The sequence below is a fragment of the Rattus norvegicus genome, chromosome 2 (assembly GCF_036323735.1).
Source record: "Rattus norvegicus strain BN/NHsdMcwi chromosome 2, GRCr8, whole genome shotgun sequence".
Classification (NCBI taxonomy): domain Eukaryota; kingdom Metazoa; phylum Chordata; class Mammalia; order Rodentia; family Muridae; genus Rattus; species Rattus norvegicus.
Genome location: NC_086020.1, coordinates 38990760 through 39012681, shown reverse-complemented (window position 1 = coordinate 39012681; position 21922 = coordinate 38990760). Strand labels below are relative to the sequence as shown.

At 36.4% G+C, this 21922-nt stretch overlaps 1 long non-coding RNA gene across 3 annotated transcripts in view; it reads left to right on the top strand.

The window, feature by feature from the left end:
* LOC103691446 (uncharacterized) overlaps positions 1–21922 on the top strand; it is a 272183-nt gene that overhangs the window by 183555 nt on the left and 66706 nt on the right. For all 3 annotated transcript variants that reach the window (XR_010064065.1, XR_005500597.2, XR_005500598.2), the window contains one exon: positions 11581–11770. This is a non-coding gene — a long non-coding RNA (uncharacterized LOC103691446). The remainder of the gene's footprint in view (positions 1–11580; positions 11771–21922) is intronic.

Genomic DNA, 21922 nt, shown 5'->3' with positions numbered 1-21922 from the left:
ACTAAAGATGTTGAACATTTCTTTAGGTACTTCTCAGACATTTGATATTCCTCAGCTGAGAATGTTTTGTTTACCTCGGTGCCCCATTTTTAAATAGGTTTATTTGACTCTCTGGAGTCTAACTTCTTGAGTTCGTCATATATATTGGATATTAGCCCTCCATTGTATGTAGGTTTGGTAAAGATCTTTTTCCAATCTGTTGGTTGTCATTTTGTCCTAATGACAGTGTCCTTTTCCTTACAGAAGCTTTGCAGTTTTATCAGATCCCACTTGTCAATTCTTGATTTTAGAGCATAAGCCATTGGTGTTTTGTTCATGAAAATTTCCCCAGTGCCCATTTGTTCAAGGCTCTTCCCCACTTTTTCTTCTATTAGTTTGAGTGTGTCTGGTTTTATGTGCCCTTGATCCACTTGTACTGAAGCTTTGCGTAGCATGATAAGAATGGACTGATTTGCATTCTTCTACATGCTGACCTCCAGTTGAACAAGCACTACTTGTTGAAAATGCTATCTTTCTTCCATTGGATGATTTTAGCTCCTTTGTCAAAGATCAAATGACCATAGGTGTGTGAGTTCATTTCTGGGTCTTCAATTCTGTTCCACTGATCTACCTGCCTGTCTCTGTACCAATACCATACAGTTTTTATCACTATTGCTCTGAAATACTGCTTGAAGTCAAGGAAGGTGATTCTCCCAGAAGTTCTTTTATTGTTGAGGATAGTTTCGCTCTCCTGGTTTTTTTGTTATTCCAAATGAATTTGCAAATTGCTCTTTCTAAATCTATGAAGAATTGAGTTGGAATTTTGATGGGGATTGCATTGCTTTTGGCCAAATGGTCATTTTCCTTATATTCATCCTGCCAATCCATAAGCATGGGAAGTCTTTTCATCTTCTGAGATCTTCAATTTTTTTCTTCAGAGACTTGAATTTCTTGTTCTATACATAGTTCACTTGCTTGGTGAGAATCACTCTGAGGTATATTATGTTATTTATGACTATTGTTCAGGAAGTCATTCCTCAAGTTTCTTTCTCAGCCCGTTTATCCTTTGAGTAGAGGAAGGCTACTGTTTGTTTGAGTTAATTTTATACCCAGCCACTTTGCTGAAGTTGTTTATCAGGCTTCATAGTTCTCTGTTGGAAATTTTGGGGTCACTTAAGTATACTATCATATTGCATTGCACATGACCTCTGTCTTTCGAATTCCTATCTCTTTGACCTCTTTTGTTGTCTGATTGCTATGGATAGAACTTTGAGTATTATATTGAATAAATAGGGAGAGTGGGCAGCCGTGTCTAGTACCTGATCTTAGCGGGATTGCTTCAAGTTTCTCTCCACTTAGTTTGAGCTCAGCTACTGGTTTGCTGCCTATTACCTTAACTATGATTAAAGATAGGCCATGAATTTCTGACTTTTTGAAGACTTTTATAATGGGTGTTGACTTTTGTCAAATGCTTTCTCAGCATCTACTGAGATGATCATGTGTTTTTTCTTTGAGTTTGTTTACATAGTGGATTACATTGATGGATTTCTGTATATTGTACCATCCCTGCATCCCTGGCATGAAGCCTACTTGATCATGATGGAAGATCATTTTGATGTGCTCTTGGATTTGGTTTGTGAGAACTGTATTGAATATTTTTGTGTCAATATTCATAAGGGAAATTGGTTTGAAGTTCTCTTTCTTTTTTGTATCTCTGTATGGTTTAAGAATAAGTGTTATTGTGACTTCATAGAAGGAATTAGGTAGTGTTCCTTCTGTTTCTATTTTGTGGAATAGTTTGGAGATTATTGATATAAGGTCTTCTATGAAGATATGAGAGAATTCTGCACTACACCCATCTGGTCCTGGGTTTTTATTGTTTGGGAGAGTTTTAATGACTGTTTCTATTTCTTTAGGTGTTATGGGATTGTTTTGATTTAACTTTGGTCTCTGGTATCTGTCTAGAAAATTGTCCATTTCATCCATATTTTCCAGTTTTGTTGGATATGGGTTTTTGTAGCAGGATCTGATGATTTTTTTAATTTCTTCAGATTTGGTTGTTATGTCTCCCTTTTCCTTTCTGATTTTATTCATTTGGAATCACTCTCTGTACCCTATGGTTAGTCTGGCTAAGAGTTTATCTATCTTGTTGATTTTCACAATGAACCATCTCCTGGTTTTGTTAATTCTTTGTATAGTTCTTTTTGTTTCTCCTGATTGATTTAGGCCCTGAGTTTGATTATTTCCTGCCATTTATTCCTCTTGGGTATATTTGCTTCTTTTTGCTATAGAGTCTTTTGGTGTACTGTCAACTTACTAATGTATCCTCTCTCCAGTTACTTTTTGAAGGCACTCAGAACTATGAGTTTCCCTCTTAGCACCACTTTCATTGTGTCCCATAAGTTTGGGTATGTTGTGCCTTCATTTCATTAAATTCTAAAAAGTCTTTAATTTCTTTATTTCTTCCTTTACCAAGTTATCATTGAGTAGAATATTGCTCAACGTCCATGTGTATTTGGGCTTCCTGTTGTTTTTGTTGTTACTGAAGATCAGCCTTAGTCTGTGGTTATCTGATAGGATGCATGAGACTATTTCTATCTTCCTGTATCTGTTGAGGCCTGTTTTGTGACCGATTATATGGTCAATTTTGGAGAAGGTACCATGAGGTGCTGAGAATAAGGACTATCCTTTTGTTTTAGGATGGAATGCTCTATAAATTTCTGTTAAGTCCAATTGTTTCATAACTTCTGTTAGTTTCTCTATTTCTCTCTTTAATTTCTGTTTCCATGATCTGTCCATTGATGAGAGTGGGGTGTTGAAATCTCCTACTATTATTGTGTGAGGTGCAATGTGTGCTTTGAGCTTTAGTAAGGTTTCTTTTATGAATGTGGTGCCCTTGTGTTGGGACTATAAATAGTTAGGATTGAGAGTTCATGTTGGTGAATTTTTCCTTTCCTGACTATGAAGTGTCCTTTCTTATCTTTTTTGATAAATTTTGGTTGAAAGTCGATTTTATTGGATAATAGAATGGCTAATCCAGCTTGTTTCTTGAGACTATTTGCTTGGAAAATTGTTTTCTAGCCTTTTACTCTGATGTAGTGACTGTCTTTTCCCACTGAGTTCTGTTTCTTGTGTGAAGCAAAATGCCAGGTCCTCTTTAGGTATCCAATCTGTTAGTCTATGCCTTTTTATTGGGGAATTGATTTGAATGATGTTAAGAGATAATAAGGAATAGTGATTGTTGTTTCCTGTTATTTTTGTTTTTAGAGGTGGAATTATTTTTGTGTGACTCTCTTAGGTTCTTTGCAAGATTACTTTATTGCATTTTTGAGGATATAATTTTCTTCCTTGTGTTGTAGTTTTCAATCTATTATCCTTTTTATGACTGGATTTGTGGAAAGATTTCATGTAAATTTCATTTTGTCATGAAATATCTTGGTTTCTCTGTCTATGTTAACTGAGAATTTTGCTCAGAATAGTAGCCTGGCCTGGCATTTGTGTTCTCTTAGGATCTGTATGACATTTGGCCAGGATCTTCTTGCTTTCATAGTCTCTGGTGAGATTTGTAGCATAATTCTGATAGGTCTGCCTTTATATGTTACTTGACATTTTTCCCTTACTGCTTTTAATATTCTTTCTTTTTTTGTACATTTGATGTTTTGACTACTGTGTGGTGGGAGGAATTTCTTTTCTGGTCCAATCTATTTGGAGTTCTGTAGGAATCTTATATGGTTTTGGGCATCTCTTCTTTCGGTTAGCCAAGTTTTCTTCTATGATTTTGTTGAATATATTTATTGTTCCTTTAAGCTGGGAGTCTTTGCTCTCTTCTATATCTATTATCTTTAGGTTTAATATTTTCATTGTCCTAGATATCTTGAATGCTTGGGGTTAGGAGCTTTTTGTGTTTTACCTTTTCTTTGATAGTTATATCAAAGTTTTCTACAGTATCTTCTGCTTCTGAGATTCTCCTATCTCTTGTATTCTGTTGTTGATGCTTGAGTCTATGACTCCTAATCTCTTTTCTATCTCCAGCATTGTCTCCCTTTGTGCTTTCTTTATTATTTATATTTCCATTTTTAAATCCTGAATGGTTTTGTTCAATTCATTCACCTCTTTGCTTGTGTTTTCCTGTAATTCTTTATGGGATTTTTATGTTTCCTCTTTAAGGCCTTCTACCTGTTTACATGTGTTCTCCTGTATTGCTTTAAAGGAGTTATTTATGCCCTTCTTAACATCCTCTATCAATATCATGAGATGTGATTTTTAAATCCAAATCTTGCTTTTCTGGTGTATTTGGATATTCAGTATTTGCTTTTGTTGGGAGAACTGGGCTCTGATGATACCAAGTAGTCTTGGTTTCTGTTGCTTAGGTTCCTATGCTTACCTCTTGCCATCAGATTGTCTCTGGTGGTAGCTTGTCTTGCTGTCTCTAACAGTGGATTGATCCTCCTGTAAACCTGCTTGTCAGCATTCCTGTTTTCTTCCAGTCGAATCTGGGTACAATGATCTGTGGGACCAGGTCAGCTCTGTGGGCAGGACCTAAAGGGTCCTGTCCCAGACTGCTACTGGATTTGTGTGCCCCGAGGCTTTCAAGCAAGTTGCTCAGAGCAAAAGATTTGGTCTTACCTCTTCTCTCAAGTGTGTCAGTGCTTCTAGCAACTGGTTTTCTGCCCTGGATCCAGTCAGAAACAGAAAGGGTCTTGCCCCTAACTACTTCCAGGTTCCTGTGCCCAGACAGGGAGCACAGAGGGCACTAGGCTGGTTTCTCTTGGGCCAGGAATGTTAGCAGAAGTAGTTGTCTCCTCTGAGCTCTCAAGATTGTTCGCATTTCTGAGAGTCTCGCTCTCTCCACTTTGGGATTTGTGTACCAAAAATTTATTTTCAATAAAAGAAAATATCAAAAAAGGAAAAGAGAAAGTGCAGCAATAATCTTTTAATTAAAACAGTGCTCTCTCTCTCTCTCTCTCTCTCTCTCTCTCTCTCTCACACACACACACACACACACACACACACACACACACACAACTAAAAAATACTACTTTAGTTTATAAAATGACCCTGCTTTCAAGTTGAACTATTATTATGGAGAAAAAATGCCTCATTTTTCTCTTTCCATCTTCTGTACTCTCCTAAGAACACTGGAAAATTGTATGAGTAATATTTTTAAAATTATTAATGACTGGCTAAAAAAGAGAGATTAATCATGACTCAGCAACAATGAATCGGTACAAATGTTATCACTTTAGAGTCCTGTTAACATAGTTTATTTCTACCGTATCTCTAACTCCTAAATTACTGGATTTCAACAAAAATTGAAGAAATTTTCGTATAAAACATTATTTATTTACAGATTTTGGTAGGAATTTGAGCATTTTATCGACTTTTATACATGCAAATCTTCACTATAGCTGCAGCATATACCTCTCATATGTCCTCACCAATCAATACAAAGTTTGCCACTGTTTGGCCAAGTCTCTAAAAATGTTTTATCAACCAGGCAGCATGTACTAACTGGTCTGAGGCCCCTGACACATATACAGCAGAGGACTGTCTGGTCTGGACTCAGTGAGTAAGAGAAGAGGCAGCAAACACTTGAGAGACTTGAGGCCCCAGGGAATGGGAGGCCTGGTGGAGGGTGAAGGGGGTTGTGGAGGTATGGAGACATTGTCTTGGAAACAGGTAGGGAGGAATGGGAAGAAGAATGGGAGAGGAATAATGACTGGAATGTACAAAGGAGATTAAAGAAGAAGAAGAAGGAATGAGGAAGAGGAGGAGGAGGTAGAGGAGGAGGAGGAGGAGGAGGAGATAAATGTCAAAATAGAGCACTTCCTATATTAGAAAAAAATCATTTTAGCAAAATACAAAATTGGACAGAAAGTGCTCTCTTAAAATGAATATTTTCTACCTTCAATGAATTTTAAAGATAGATTTTCCATGCCTGGGCATCTCTTTTAGAATTGTTATTGAAAGCTATTTTTACATGTGTTTTATATGTCTCTCTCTCTCTCTCTCTCTCTCTCTCTCTCTCTCTCTCTGTGTGTGTGTGTGTGTGTGTGTGTGTGTGTGTATGTGTGTGTGTGTGCCTGTATGAAAATGTAACACACACAGCATGTGTGCAACAGTCAGGACAACTTGAGTGAGTCAGTTCTCTTCTACCACAGTGTGAGTTTTAGAGATTAAACATCAGACTTGGTGACAAACTATGAAGCCATTTCATGGTCACTTAGGGTTGTTATTAAATCAAATGCATGGGAATCCCTTCACTAGGACATAGGAAATGACATAGTTATGCAACTTCCAGGCATATTCTTTTTTATTTCTATTTTTTATTTTTTTAAAATATCTATCTATCTATCTATCTATCTATCTATCTATCTATCTATCTATCTATCTATCTATCTACATTCCAAATGCTGCTCCCTCCCAGTCCCTCCTCAGAGATTTTCTCCCCCATTTCTTCTCCCCTTCGCATTTAGGAGGCCATCCCTCTCACCCCCACCCACATATCCCCCATCCTGCTGCATCAAGATGCTGGAGAATTAAGTGCATTGTCTCCTACTGAGACTTGACAGTCCTACTACATATATGCCAGGGGTCTCAAATCAACCCTATTTGCCCTTTGGTTGGTGGTTCTGTCTCTGGGAGCTCTGGTTGACATTGTTGGCCTTCCTGTGGGCTTGCCATCTCCTTGAGGGCTTTCAATCCTTCCCCTAACTCTTCCATAGGGGTCCTCGACTTCTGTCCAATGTTTATCTGTCTCAGCCAGCTGCTAGGTAACACCTCTCAGAGGCTGCTTTGCTAGGTTCCTGTGTATAAGCACAACATAGCATCATTGTTGTGGGATTAATTCCTGCCAATGGGATGAGTTTTAAAATGGCTCTAGGCATGTTTTTAAGAGTTCACTTTATGATTACAATGTGAATTTTTAATTTAATGTATCAAAAACAAAATATGCATATCAATGCAAAAATCATAAGTGCCATAAGTCTATTAATCTGGGGAAGATGGATAGTGACCTGATGGGAATTGTGTCTTATTTTCTGACCTCTCTGTCTAGAATTTTAATTATGATCAATGAGTTAATCACCTATGCCCTGTTATAGAAGTCAGTCTGGTGATTTTCTTGTGCTATTATTGAAAGAAAAATATCATATCCCTATCCAATTTAAGAGGTGAGCACAGCTCGGCTCAGTACTGGGCAACGAAGCAGGGAATGTTCTCTGTAACTGCAGCTGTGGGGATGCTTGCCTTTTGCAAAGTTAAAAGAATAGCAGCAATAATAAAGCATTGTGCTGCATTATTACCCATCATTCCCAGCACCAGGGGTAATGCTAGGCATTTTCTTGCCAATTATTCTCAGGCAGAAACTAAGGATTCAGCTTTTGTTTTTGATAGGACAGAGATTCCTACTTTATCCATTTATATCCTCTAACATCTACTCACAAAATAAATGGTCTCGAAATGTCAAATGGCAGTTTCAAGCATGAAAGACGCACAAGACCCAGGAAACATAAAATGATGGCTTTGGATATGGAGTTTTCTGTTGGTATCTGTGAGGAGAGTGCTTCTAGTAACCCATGTGGGCAGCATAGTCTGTGGATACGTAGGTTCCTTATGCAAAAGACATTACATTTTTCTACAACCTATTCCCATTCTCTTATAGACAGAGTAAGTTCTCTCTAAATAACTTATAGCTCATAATGAAATATGCATGGGTGAACTTTTCTATAGTGTATACTTTAGAAAATAATAACAAGGGAGAAAGGTCACACTGTTCTGTACACATGGATTCTATTTCAAACACTTGATTTAGGCTTGTTTTTTCTCACATAAGGAATGCTAACTGAGCTTGTTGTAGTACTACAGGCACCTTAGGAAATAACTAGCTTTTATTCCTGAGAGCAACTCTGGAACATGGGACTCATTTTATACATATATTACTCTTCTGAAGCTGAATATCTACCCAAACTTTGAATGGCTAACAATGCTAGAAACATCTGAAAATGGTTGCAGAAATTTGCTAATTCCTCATAATTAAAGTATTATGCGAGCAGCATTACAAAATACTATACTACCAAAGAAAAATGTCATAGGAACAAAAACATTTCAAATTCTTCTGGGACAACCAAATTCAATATAGCTATGTTTTTTTAATGAACTCCTAGGTTGTCTCAGCAAGAAGCAAATATTAAAGCTGTAATTGTTTGTAGATGCATTTGTTTAGTTACATAATCAAGAAAATTAATACATTTTAAAAATTGGTGGCAATCCTGGCATGTTTAAGCTTGCTTATTTGCTAGGTAAAATGAAATTTTGCCTTGAGATTTCTAATTATCACTGAATTTTATAGAACAAAACAGTGATTTGGGACAGGAAGACAGGTGAAAATTCAAGAGGGGACTTTAATTGGGGTGGCTAAAGGGAAGTCAATAGAAAAGGATATGGAGGGAAGATGGTATTATATAAGACTATGTCTATACATATGCATACAAATACACATATACAAATGCATATTCATATTCACATGTATATTCATATACAAATACTCCTACCCATACACATACACATATAAAGTTTGAATGAACTTTTTACACTTGGGTTGCAATACCACAACCTTTGAGTTGTTAGTCATGGAGGTCCAAGAGACTCTCCATACAATATAGGCTATTGCTGTTGACCTTGAATGCCTCCTAGAGTTTAAGGTAAGTTCCTATTGCTCAATCCATTATGAGGTTTGGAAACAAGACCCAGAGGATTTGACTTGGAAGCCTCCCGGCTGAGACCTATCTTTCACACACTGGAAGATGCTCTGTAAGTTTAACCTGTCCTGCATTAATCTTAAGGGTGTAACAGTGGCACTCACGTTTTGGTTGAAACATATACATTATGGCAGTAGACAATACATAGATATTCTCTAAGAACTCAGAGGGTCAAATGCCTTTTTATTTTCTGGATTTATTGAAACTATTGTAGTGTATCTGAAAGCACAAGAAGGATAGAACATAATTTTAGGATAATACTTACAGCTTTATAATTCAATTCTTGTTGAGGATATTCTTTCAAACCTGCATATTGGTGTTTGGCCAAGATAAAACTCCCAGTGGCATACGTGGGTGTTTCTAAACACAGTTTCTGAATGCATTTTCAAAAGGTGGCTATAAACATTATGGCTGTATTGTTAAAAAGCAGTCTAAAAACCACTCTGAAAACAATGAAATAATACTAGGCAGAGTAGAGTTTTAAGGTTCACTTACATAATATATGACACCTAGAGAGAAAGTGACAATATTGAACATTGAAATTAAAAGTTTCTTAGGCTGGAGATGTAGATTAGGCATAAAATACATGATTTACATGTATGTGCCCTTGAGCTTAACCTAGAAAAGAAAAGAAAAACAACTACTCACTCATCACCACAAAATATTGGATTTGAAAATATTAAGCGTTTATCATCATATATTAAATTTTAAAAAATTTTACACAGGGAACCTTTTGAAATAACATTCTCTTCCTATACTTTTTTCCTCACTAATTCTAATTATGCCAGTAAATTCTGTGGAACCAGTTCACAATTTACCCTGTCTTCTAAAAATGTAGAATTTCTCAAGCCAGAGGGAAAGAAATCTACTCGAAGGAGAGAAGTAAATATAGAAGACAATTAGGGCAAAGTTATGTTTTTTTTTTAAATGTAGGTTTCTCTGTTTCTCTCTAGCAATGAAAGGGAGGGAAGACAAAGTCAAATTATGCTCAAAATATGGTTATAATTAGCTGTGACTTCAATGTGCAAACTTTAAATTAGGGTGAACTTATTTAAATGCTAACAGGTATATATGCCTCCGCACAAGAAGAAAATGTGATTAAATTCTAGAGGTAAATTTGATTCTCAGAACTTGTTTGAGAACATGTCTCTTTAGTAGCCCAACTGGGAGTCAGGTAAGATAGTTGTTATAGGTATTTACCTGTTATGTCCCAGCAGAATTAAGGTAAGGTAAGAGACGCACATTGAAAGTTGAGGAAGACAGTTTTCATTTCAATGCCACTAAAAATATTTTGACAATGGAGTCAAGGGATTTTGTTGTTAAGATTTAAATGAGAGAGTTCTTTGTTAAATATATAGTTTCAAAACCCATGTACTTCTTTTACATTAAAAGGTGCTCTGTTACATAGAATTTAAGTCAGCATGTCTGGGCTTATAACAAGTATAGATACGTTCAGGAAGCCCCATTCTCCACTGGTTCCTCACAGGATTAATGATGTTGTCCTACAGGGCCAGTGGAACTCTGGTACTAAAGTTTGTACCTGCCTTCAAATCTCTTCATTTCAATTATTGCTATGGTGCCTTTACACCTCCTTGATAGAACTTCGTAGAAGAGCACAATGAATGTAGTTCAGGGATAGATCATGTCTCTTGCATGTATGTGCAAATCTCTGTATTCATTTTTCACACTTGCAGTTGTGGCTTCCAATTGAACTTGGAATATTACCTTATCTTCCTAAACTTTATCAAATGTATCTGCAATGTAGTTTCTGTAAGTGCTTTGACTTTTGAACAGGTATTTTGGATAATTTGAGTGGATTTTGGTAGCCTCATCGTTCTAACATTCAGGAGTATTTCATTCAGAAGAGCCAAAGAAATGCATCAGGACATTGTCCATCCAGAGGTCATAGAAAGGCAGGAACTGGACATGAAATCTCGTCTTGTTCTGCTTGTTTCATTTTCTTGTTGTGTGGATTCTTGCTAAGATTCAGTGACAGACTCCAACAAAATGTGGATGCTAAGACTAGGTATCATTATACCCCAGACATGGTTCACGCTTCCTCCCTATGATCTGCTGCAGTCTTTATAGTAGATTCTACTTTAGTGAATAAAGTCCACAATCCACTCAGCTAATTTCTTGGGCTTCCCAAATTTGTGTAAACTATAGCATCTGTTTTTGATGAAGCCTTCCATTGATACCTCACTTAAAACTACAAGCTACTTGCCTTTATTTGGACAATTTTTTTCAGACTACTAAACCACATTTAATAAGTCATGAAACCCTTGTGTTATGTTGGTTATGTTTTATTTTTTTATCTGAAAAATCAGTTCCACAATAACAGAACTGTTGTCTACTTTGTGCCCTATTATGATTGTCTCATAGTAAATGCTTATGTGGAAGGAGTACTGAACACCCACTATCCATTTAAAGAAATAATATCAGGTAAAAAATCCCCAACATATTAATTGTTGTTATCATTTAATAATCAACCATAGAATGATTTTCAAATTTAAGTGGTAAATGAACAAAGGAAGAGAGTTTACATTTGGAATACATATATTTTACTTATCTTCTATTTATTTGTTTGATCTTCTTATTTTAAGTAGCTTTGTTAAGGATCCACTCAATCTCCATACAAAAAAAAATCTGGTAGAGAATAGAGTTTAGAGTTTGGTGGGAGGAATGCATATTTCTTTAAACCAGTATTGTTAGAAGACTTAATAAGTTGGCCATAGGGTAGATTCATGTACATTGTCTGCTGTGGGTTTAGAATGTTATTCCTTTGGCTGGGATATTCATTGATTCATTTTTACCTATCACTGAAGTTCTTGTTTTTTTTCAGCACGCAGCCTGAGGACATTCATCATGCAAGCAAATTCAGTGATGGCAGTCTCCTTGTTAGAGGATTCTTTACGGCTTTATATTTTGAGCTCCAATCCACTTGGTAAATGACCTAACCTTTAAGTGGCAAGAAGTGATGCTTGTTTTACTTTAGATGGATGCTTCCCAGGAGAAAATCACATAGAGAAGAGGTAACTATCAATAACCTTCAGACTCATAATTTGACTTTTGGATTATTGGCTTTAGTTTAGTGATTCAAAGTCATGTTTTGTTTCAGGAAAGACAACGACGTGATTAATGTACTCAGGATAGGAATCTAGATTTATGGAGAAGAAAAGGGCCTGTAATATATTTAATTTATTATTGTATCGAGCACAAATTTTGTAAGTGAAATGGTTACATTCTGTCACTTTCTTGTAGCTTTCTTAAAAATAGAATATAGTATTAACAGTGATGTAGACACAACTGTAATATCATCAAAGTTGGATAAATGAAGTAATTGAGGCAGTAAGTATGGGACTCTAGACTGTTATGGCCAGGAACAAACATCTGAATAATAAATATCAAAAGAATGATTCTAACACTTGTGAACATTATTGGTGTTTTGAACATTATTGGTTTTTTTTGGTTTTTTTTACATTTTTTTTACATTATTGGTTTTTTAATTCAGCTTATGTATGTTTTACCTGTTTTTTTTTTTTTTGGTCAAATGAGATCAACAGTGTTTCCCCATTCATGATAAAGGATACTTCTACTCAAGAGAAGATGTTTACTTTCCTCTTCTCTAGGACACAGACATTTAGGAAAATGTTTGTTTTGTGCTGCCTCAGGTTCCTTTCTGAATCTTAAGTTCTTAGATCATACATTGGACTGTTACCTTGGATGCAGTTTGCAGTTCTCTAGATACTCTTCTCTCCTCTGTGTGCTGGTATTTGTTGACACGTCTGATATTCATCTCTCATCAGGCTTCAGAATCAGGATCTACCTGAATCCATGCTATTCAGACTAAGCAATTATGCTTCAGTCACCAAAATGTTCAAAGTGTGACCCATTGATTTCTGGATCTCAAGGAAACCACAGTCCTCCTGATTAAATGCATTATTTCTATGACCTTCCCACTGGCCTTTCAACCCATTAGTATGTGTTCTACTTATATGTTACACAATAATTCTATCATTTTGTGATATTTTACTATTTTGCCTCCTCTGTATATCAATAGGCAGGATCTAATACCATTTCCAGGCTTGGTCCTTGGTAGCAGTTATTAGCAGGAGTAAATGAAATATAGAACAAACAGAAGCACAATAGCACTATCCAGTACAATTAAGTTTCCTACATGACTATACCTGGTTGATGGTTGGGTCCTTAGTTATTACGGAATCTATTAAGATAAAGAAGAGTCACATGAAACACAACTTGGTAAGCATCTGACTGAACCTGCTAAGGTTATGTTAGGGCACAGCTTGTGGTCACTGCTTTCCAGTATCGATGCAAAAACCATAGCTCTCATCTTAAACAGAATAAGGGTTAGTTTATTCTGGACTCATTTTGAGTGACCATAGCCTGGGAACAAAGATTTAGGTGATCCCAAATTTCATATCCCAAAAAAGGAAACAGTTTCAGAGATTCAATGAACAAAGTAATAAATCAAGGAAAGTTTAAAATACATTGGGGGGTGCAAATAACCCAATCAAAAATGGGGTACAGAACTAAACAGAGAATTTTCAACAGAGAAATATTGAATGGGAGAAGCAATTAAAGAAATGTTCAACATCCTTAGTCATCAGGGAAATGTGAATCATAATGACCCTGAAATTCCACCTCACACTAGTCAGAATTGCTAGGATCAAAATCTCAAGGGACAGCACATGCTGGCAAGGATGTGCAGCAGGGGGAACACTCCTCCATGGCTGGTGAGAGTGCAAAATTTTACAACCACTAAGGAAATTTATCTACTAGTTTCTCAGAAATTTGGAAATAGTTCTACTTGACGACCCAGCTATACTGTTTCTGGGCATATACCCAAAAGATGCTCAACCATACCCTAAGGACACATGCTCCACTATGTTCATCACAGCTTTATTCATAATAGCTACAAACTGGAAACAACCCAGATGTCCCTCAACTGAAGAATGGATACAGAAAATGTGGTACATTTACACAATAAATTACTACTCAGATACAAAAAACAAGGACATAATGAATTTCACAGGCATATGGAATAAGAAAATATCATCTTTTTAAGTGTGGTAACCCAAAACAACATGCATGGTATGTATTCACTGATAAGAGAATATTAGCAAAAAAGATTCTGTATACCCACGATGCATCCACAAAAGTAAGGCCCAAGTGAGGATGCTTGATCCCACTGAGAAGGGGGAATAAAATAGTCATGATGGGCAGAGGGAAGGATCTGAGTGGGTGAGGGCAAAGTTAGGAGAATGGGGGGGGGCATAATCAGGTATGGGGAGAAACAGAAGAGAGGCCAGATGGCCAGGTTAATGAATAGAAATATGCAGCTGCTGGGGGTCAGGTGTTCAGGAATTCTCTATGAAGTCCAAGAGACACAGGATAAGGGAGGCTCCCAGGAATCAATGCAAGGATTAAAGAATGGCCAACTAATGACCTACCCATTTTGAGAAACATCCCAGGGGCTGGAACTATGAATGATGCTATGTTGTGCTTGCAAACATTAGCCTAGCATAGGAGCCCTTTGAGAGGCTCTACCAGCAGCTGACTGATTCAGATGCAGATACCCAGAGACTAACAATAGATGGAGGTTGGAAACCCTTATAGACAAGCTAGAGAAAGAATTGAAGGCCCCCAAGAAGATGGCAACCTCACAGGAAGACCAACGGTGTCAACTAACCTGAAAGCATGGGAACTTTCAGAAATTGAGCCCCTAACCAAAAGCACACATGGGCAGGTCTGAGGCTCCAGCACATATGTAGCAGAGGTCTGCTATAACTGGCCTTAGTGGGACAGGATGCATCTTATTCTGTAGATACATGATTACCAGGCTTGGGGGAGATGAGGATGCCCTCTCAGAGGTAAAGGGGAAGAAGGATGGTGGAGGAACTCTATGTGAGGGGACTGGGAGGTAGAGCAGCATTTAATATGTAATTAATTAATTAAAAATTAAAAGTTGGCCTAGAGAGATGGCTCAGCGGTTAAGAGAACTTACTGCTCTTCCAGAGGTCCTGAGTTCAATTCCCAGCAACCACATGGTGACTCACAACCATCTGTAATGTGATCTGATGCCCTCTTCTGGTGTGTGTAAATGCTGCCACAGTGTACTCATAAATAAAATTAATATTAAAAAATTTAAAAGTTCTGATTTAGTAACTTAAAAAAATGCACTAGTGGCTACAACAAAGAAATGCAGATGCATCAAGTTAGAAAAAGTTTTCTCTAGGTCCAAGATGCTATCTGAACCTTTGGGTAGGCGGAAGCAAGTTATTTGCTAAGTTAATAGATACATATTTGTATGTTAGTTCTGCCACAGAGGTCGTCAAGAAATGGCTGTTACTGAAGGGGTAGAACTAGCCCAAGTAAGTTTACTAGCACTTGAGTCTGTTACCTTCTAAACTCTCTGGGATGGTGAAATTCTATCTGGTTGATCAGTTTCCGATGATGCAGTCTCTTTTCAGGAGTTTTCATTCATAAAAGAGGCTTCAATACCAAGGCAGAAAATCCAAAACGATACTTTCCAAATTCAACAATTTAAAGATATACTTTTTCATATATATTAGTATACAACTGTATGTATTTATAAAATTAAATGTGATTGTTTGAGTGTTGAGTATGAATGACATTTAATTTCATGTTATTGTCATTTTATATTTATGCATGTAGTTAATTATTATATGGTATTCACATAATACTTTTGAATCTTAAGCTTGTCTTGGTCCTCTCTATCCCTAATGGCTAACAGAACCTTTACATAAATATACTACTTATTATTTATCAAAGCAAAGTACAACTATGGATTAACACAAACAATACACATTACTGTTTAATTTTGGCACCCAAGATAGGCATTGTTTTATGGTTTTCTCCTGTTGTCTTGCACTTAATATCCTGGATTAGAGGCTTCAATCTTCATTCATGACTCTGCTTTTATTCTACTCTGTACCCATGCCCTACTTCCCCATCTAGGTCCTTCCTGTGTTTCTTATTTTGCCAAATCTGGCAATCTAAATTTTCCCTTGACAGAGAAAAAGCATTGCTAGAATTGGAAGAACATGCATCATCTAATACAATTTCGTATTTAGCTTTAAAAGTAGTAATAACAATATTTTTGATATCCATATGTCATTTTCAAGTGTCTAGTTTTCCACTGGGTCCATATCAAACTATGGAATGGAGAAATGGAACTATTATTCCAAAATTTCAATGTTAGTATGTAACAGCCCTGGGTTCAGAGGAATATTGCTGAGGATAAGATCCCAAAGGATGTTTTCTGGCACTTGAGGAGGACCATCTTCCACTGCCAAGATCTGTTGTCTTACTCCCTCACTTACTGGTTTTCCTTCCAAACTGTCTTTTCCTCTTTTCACCATTCATAGAGAAGGGCCTGATTGTGGAGATAGAGAATGAGGAAGAGTGAGTCCCATCACAGCAATGTTGAGTTTAAAGGGCAGTAGTATGATTATAGGATTGTAGGTTTGCATATAGGTAATTATACAACAATTATAGGATTGCATTCCTCTGAATTATTCGGTACTTTAAAAAATGAATTATAGAAGGGGAAGCCCTGGGTCCTGCTAAGACTGAACCCCCAGTGAACTAGTCTATGGGGGGAGGGCGGCAATGGTGGGAGGGTTGGGAGGGGAACACCCATAAGGAAGGGGAGGGGGGAGGGGGATGTTTGCCCGGAAACCGGGAAAGGGAATAACACTCGAAATGTATATAAGAAATACTCAAGTTAATAAAAAAAATGAATTATAAAACTTTTTATATAGGTAACAATTACCTCATTTAAAAAAACATTATCATATATTCTCTAAGTATGCTAGAAATCTTTTTTATGAGTAAATTACAATGCAGTGAACACAGGTTATGGAAGGTCTATTTGTCATTGGTTCATCTATAAAATGACACTAATTTAAGGCACGTTATCCCATTTTTTTAACTAGTCAAATACATAAGTCATTGTGGAGTGCATTCACTCATCCTGGGTTACAAACTTACTATACCTTTTCAATCCCAGCCAGTATAAAGCTATATGGCAATATATAATATTTTAGAGCTTGGGTTTTTCTCTAAGGAAGAGGAGCTAACATTAGTGTTTGGAAATAAGAGCCAGGAGATCCCTTCTCACCAAGGCTGGACTCAGGTATCAGGTTCTTAGAGCATCAAGAAAGCAGCAAAACAAAAATACCAAACCAACCAAATAACAACACCCTGTAACTTTCTATAACAGAATTTTAGGAGTCACTGTTTCAACTTATAGCACCCTTTATGCTTTTCTTCCTCAAAGTAAAGGAAATAAACAGTTTCTGCAATGGACTTAAGCCACAGTAAAATGATTGTTTGGAATGATCTGCTTATTTGTGCTAATTTAAATCTACCTAAAATCTCATGAAATTAGATAGAAAGATCCCCTCAACTCATCACCCAACTTCCTCCAACTGTCTGTTGTCCCATTGTATTGCCCCGGTCCCCCACTTCCCTATCAAGGTCCTTCCTGTGTTTCCTGTTTTGCCAACTCTGCCAAATTAGATTTTTTTCTTGAGAGAGAAATATCAGTGCCAATGTGAGAAGAAACTTTCTAGGTGATTTTACCATGTAATTTTAACTAACATAGTAAGTTAAATCATAATGATAGTAATGAGAGATGAATACATTTTGCATAATAGTGTAGAATTCTGACTGAAACTTAAAAAACATACATAAAAATAAACTAACAAGCCACAGTGACAAACCCCAGGCCTCTGTTTTTGCACATTAGACAGGAACTAAACATAAACACTCCACGCATTTCCTCTGTCATTCTCTTTTCTAGCTGTCCTCTTTCACCTCAACAGCTAACCTGTTTTATATATTGCTTGCCTTTGCTTATAATCATCCTTCCTGAAACTCTTTTGGGAAATTTCCAATACCTCTTAGCATATTGGTACCCCAGCTCACTATGTCCTGTCACTCACCCACCATTCCTGCCTCTGTTTAGTTAAAACTTGGAAGCCTGAGGGTCTCATTAGACCTTCAAATGGTTGACAACTGGAATCCAGAGAGATGGAAACTTAACATTTCCTAAGTAGAAATGTGCCATCAAATGAAAGAGAGTGAAATTATGGAGTGCCAAGAGAATGAGACTTTATTTCTGATCATAAGTTATTCTCTGTGAACCACATAGTCTATTAGTTACTGGATAATTCCACCTGGGGAAGAAACTTATCTGGAACTTCTTTCTGGACCTGGTTCTCTCAGAGTCTCCATCTCAGTAACATGATCTATAAAGAAGCCCACTGTTAACAGAACAGTCTGAAAAAAGTCCTTAATTCATCTCTGTTCTTCAAACAATCATTATTCTGTCCCATCAAATTCACCTACCTTCTTGGCTATGCCCTCAAAATATAGCTTTAAGCTACTTAACCACCAGAATGTCACAGCTTGAATATTCCATCAGCTTCCTAAGTGACTTTTGAATTTGTTTCCATTTTTGTCTCTTAGGATTGATTCTATATAATATTATCGAGACCGCAATTCTAGAGGCATAAACCACAGCCTAAAACACTTTATGCAATTTAGCACATTCTCTTCTCTGTGGTACTATTTTAAAAGTTTGTTTACACTTAATTCTGCTCTGCTTCATTTTCCCTGTTTTTCAAAAGCACTGGTATTATTTTTGTCTTGAAAATGTTTTCTTGACTCTTTTCTCCTTGGTTATTAAATAGGATCACATATGTTCATATGATCATTTAGTCCTCTAGCCCTCATTATAGAAGTTTTACTCATCATACTAGATAAAATGGTACCCTCCCCTCATCTATACCACTTTTGGTAATACACTCTTCTACTTTTTTACTGCATACATAACTATAAGTTAGTGTTGAATTTATGGGATACTTTTATCTCACTGGTAGAATGAAGGTTTCAAGAGATCAGAGACTTGTTTGTTGACTTTTGAATTGTATAAAAACATTGTTGAAGACATCATCCAGGTTTTTTCATCATCTCTGTAACATAGATTAAAGAAGAGATTTTAGATGATACTTGAATTTGAAAAACATTATGACAGACATATAATTTCTCCAATGTTTAATTACTTTAAACAATCAGCACTATAATTACATATTTATTTAAAATAATAACACACCACATTTTCTACTTTCAACTGTGATATAAAAACAACATAGTTTTGCCATTCTAACTGGGAGACATAAATAATCAAAGAACTTTATAAAGAATGATGATTTGTCAGACAATAGAGAGGAATTGGACTGAAACAGTGACCATCAGGAGAAGAAAATCTACTGTGGTGATCTCTGAGATGTCTCTTGAAATATTATAAAAACCAGAAAGGTAAAGAACATTACTAAGCTTATAATATGAAACCAATATTAATCTAATACAAAAACTGGATAAGGCAACACAAAAGAAGAAAACAAATTTTTCCAATCAGCATGATGCCAAAAAGAAATCTCAGTAATAATCTGGCAAGCAGAATTCAGGGACCTGTTAAGATCATGCATAATAATAGGCTGGCTGTATTAAAAACACCCAAAGTCCGATTTAAAATTTACATGTGTTCTTTGCACCACTATAAGCAAATGATAAGAAATACAAACAGCTCAAGTTAAAAGAAACATGTGCACTTTAAAGTTAAAAGGGGCAGCACAGATCATGGCCATTAAAATGGCCTCTGGAAAGACTCATTTATTTTTAAGGTGATGGTCACTGGGAGTTTGACTCTGCTCCAGTGAGTATTTAGGAAACAAAAACTGGACTTGGCATATTTGAACATGGGTGCAAGGGTAGGAGAATAGATCTGAGAGGGATGGGAAGCTAGTGTAGTCAGGGTACATTGAATAAAAATCACCTAAATTAATTAAAGTATTATATTGAGGAAATTTTTCAAAGGAGACTGACTAAATGGGTGGAAAGGCTCAAATGGGAAGAAGGAGAGGGCAGCAAGAAAAGATGGCAAGAGACAAAAGTAGAAAATGCTCAGAAGAAATTACCTAAACTTTTAATATAGCAAGCAAAAGAAGAAGCATAGAATAAATCTAAAGCAAGTAGCAGCGATCAGTGTAAGAGAAGCAAATTTCTCTCAAAGAATGAGGAGCAGCAAAAAGGACAGATAAACAACAGAGAAGATCGATGAAATCCAAGGCTGCTCCTCTTGAAGAATCTATAAATATGCTTATCCTGTGTACAGGACTATGAGGAGGGAAAGAAAGATATCAATATAGAGATGAGAAAGGATTCCTGCAGATTTTACAGACTTTGTGTTTGGTAATGAGGGGATTTTATCACTAATCTTGAGGACAAAACTCTGAACACTCAACTCATATGGAAAAGGTCCTTAAATGACACAAGCTGCCAATACTAAGCTGAAATATGTGTATTATAAACAGCACATTCATTGTAAAATATGCCTGTGAAGGAAATTCTTGCCACCCAAAGTTTTCCTAGAAAATTCAGTGAAATAGTCAAGGTGAGAAATAGATGTTACATCACATTGACTTCTCTGGCAAACAGAAGAGAATAGAATATTTAATAACTAATTTTGTGAAACATGTACTCACTTGAGAAGAAAAATCTGAAAAAATAACAGTTTTAATGAGGGAAAGGGGATCCAGTGACAGGTCAAAATTAGGATCAATCTCAATAGAAGGCCCCAAGGCCTGACACAGTTACTGATGCTGTGGTGTGCTTACAGACAGGAGCCTTGCATGGCTGTCTTGCAAAAGGGCCAACGAGCAGCTGAAAGAGTCAGATGCAGATACTTACACCCAAGCAATGGACAGAAGCTGAGCTCCTGAAATGGAACTAGGGAAAGGCTGGAAGAAGCTGAGGAGGAGGGCAACCCCATAGGAAGACCAGCAGTCTCAACTAACCTGAACCCCTGAGATCTTTCACCTAGCCACCAACCAGGCCGCCTACACCAGCTGATATGAGACCCCGCACACATATACAGTAGAGGACTACCTGATCTGGCTTCAGGGAGAGAAGATGATACACCTAACTTTCAAGAGACTTGAGGATCTAAGGAGTAGGGAGGTCTAGTGGGGTGGGGGTGGGGGCTGGGAACATCCTCTTGGAGACAGGGGGAGAAGGTATGGGATGAGGAACTGTCAGAGATAGAATAGGAAGCAGATGCCTGGACTGTTAAAAATGATTAAAGAATAATAAAAATAAAAAGAAAACTAGAACCACCTCTGTTCATGAACTAAGTACCAAAAATAACCAATTTTAAGAGATTTCATATAGTAATATATAAAAGAAGTAATATAATAAATAACAGTCTAACGCAGAAAAATTAATCACACCAAAATTTAATTTGATTAAAATTTTAAAGTCATTCTATTTTTATCCACACTTAAAGATTTAAAAAATAAATATGATTGTGTTAACATGTTCAGAAAGAAAGGATTTGATATGCACATAGAAAATCTTAGTTAATTCAAAAAGCATAATAAAAATCACACAAATTTTGAACAAGTATGAAATCAAGTTTGTATTATAAATCAATATAATTCCATGTGTCAAGAAAGAAACTAAAGTAATAAAATAAGCTATTTTTGGAGATCCTTGTTTGTAGGCTAAGTATTTATAATGATTAAATTAAGAAATTCAAGAGTTCAAGACTAGTTTGAGCCACATTGTGCAACTCTGTGTGCAAAACCACAAAAACTAAAGAAAAACACTAAACTAAAAAGATATACCAATCTCTAGTTCAGCCAGGGTAAAATAATTAGGAATGAATAAGCTTTCAATACTTAATTGCTGAAAACTATAAAAAAATGGTTAGAAAAGTGAGATGTGTTGATCATGAATTAGAAGACTCAAGACTTCTGTTTTGTATTCTTCCGATTTTCATTTCTAGATGCAAAATAAACTCATGAATACGACAGAATATTTTTGCAATATATATTGATAAACTAATTCTAATATTAGAATACAAATTAATATCTATAATATTCAAGAGTACTGCCATATATTAAAACAAAATTGAGGGGGTTGGTGATTTAGCTCAGTGGTAGAGTGCTTGCCTAGCAAGCGCAAGGCCCTGGGTTCGGTCCTCAGCTCTGAAAAAAAAAATGGATTTCACAACCTGATTTCAAGGCTGCCTTGTAACCTCCAGTAACAAATATTTCATACTCATATTGGCATAA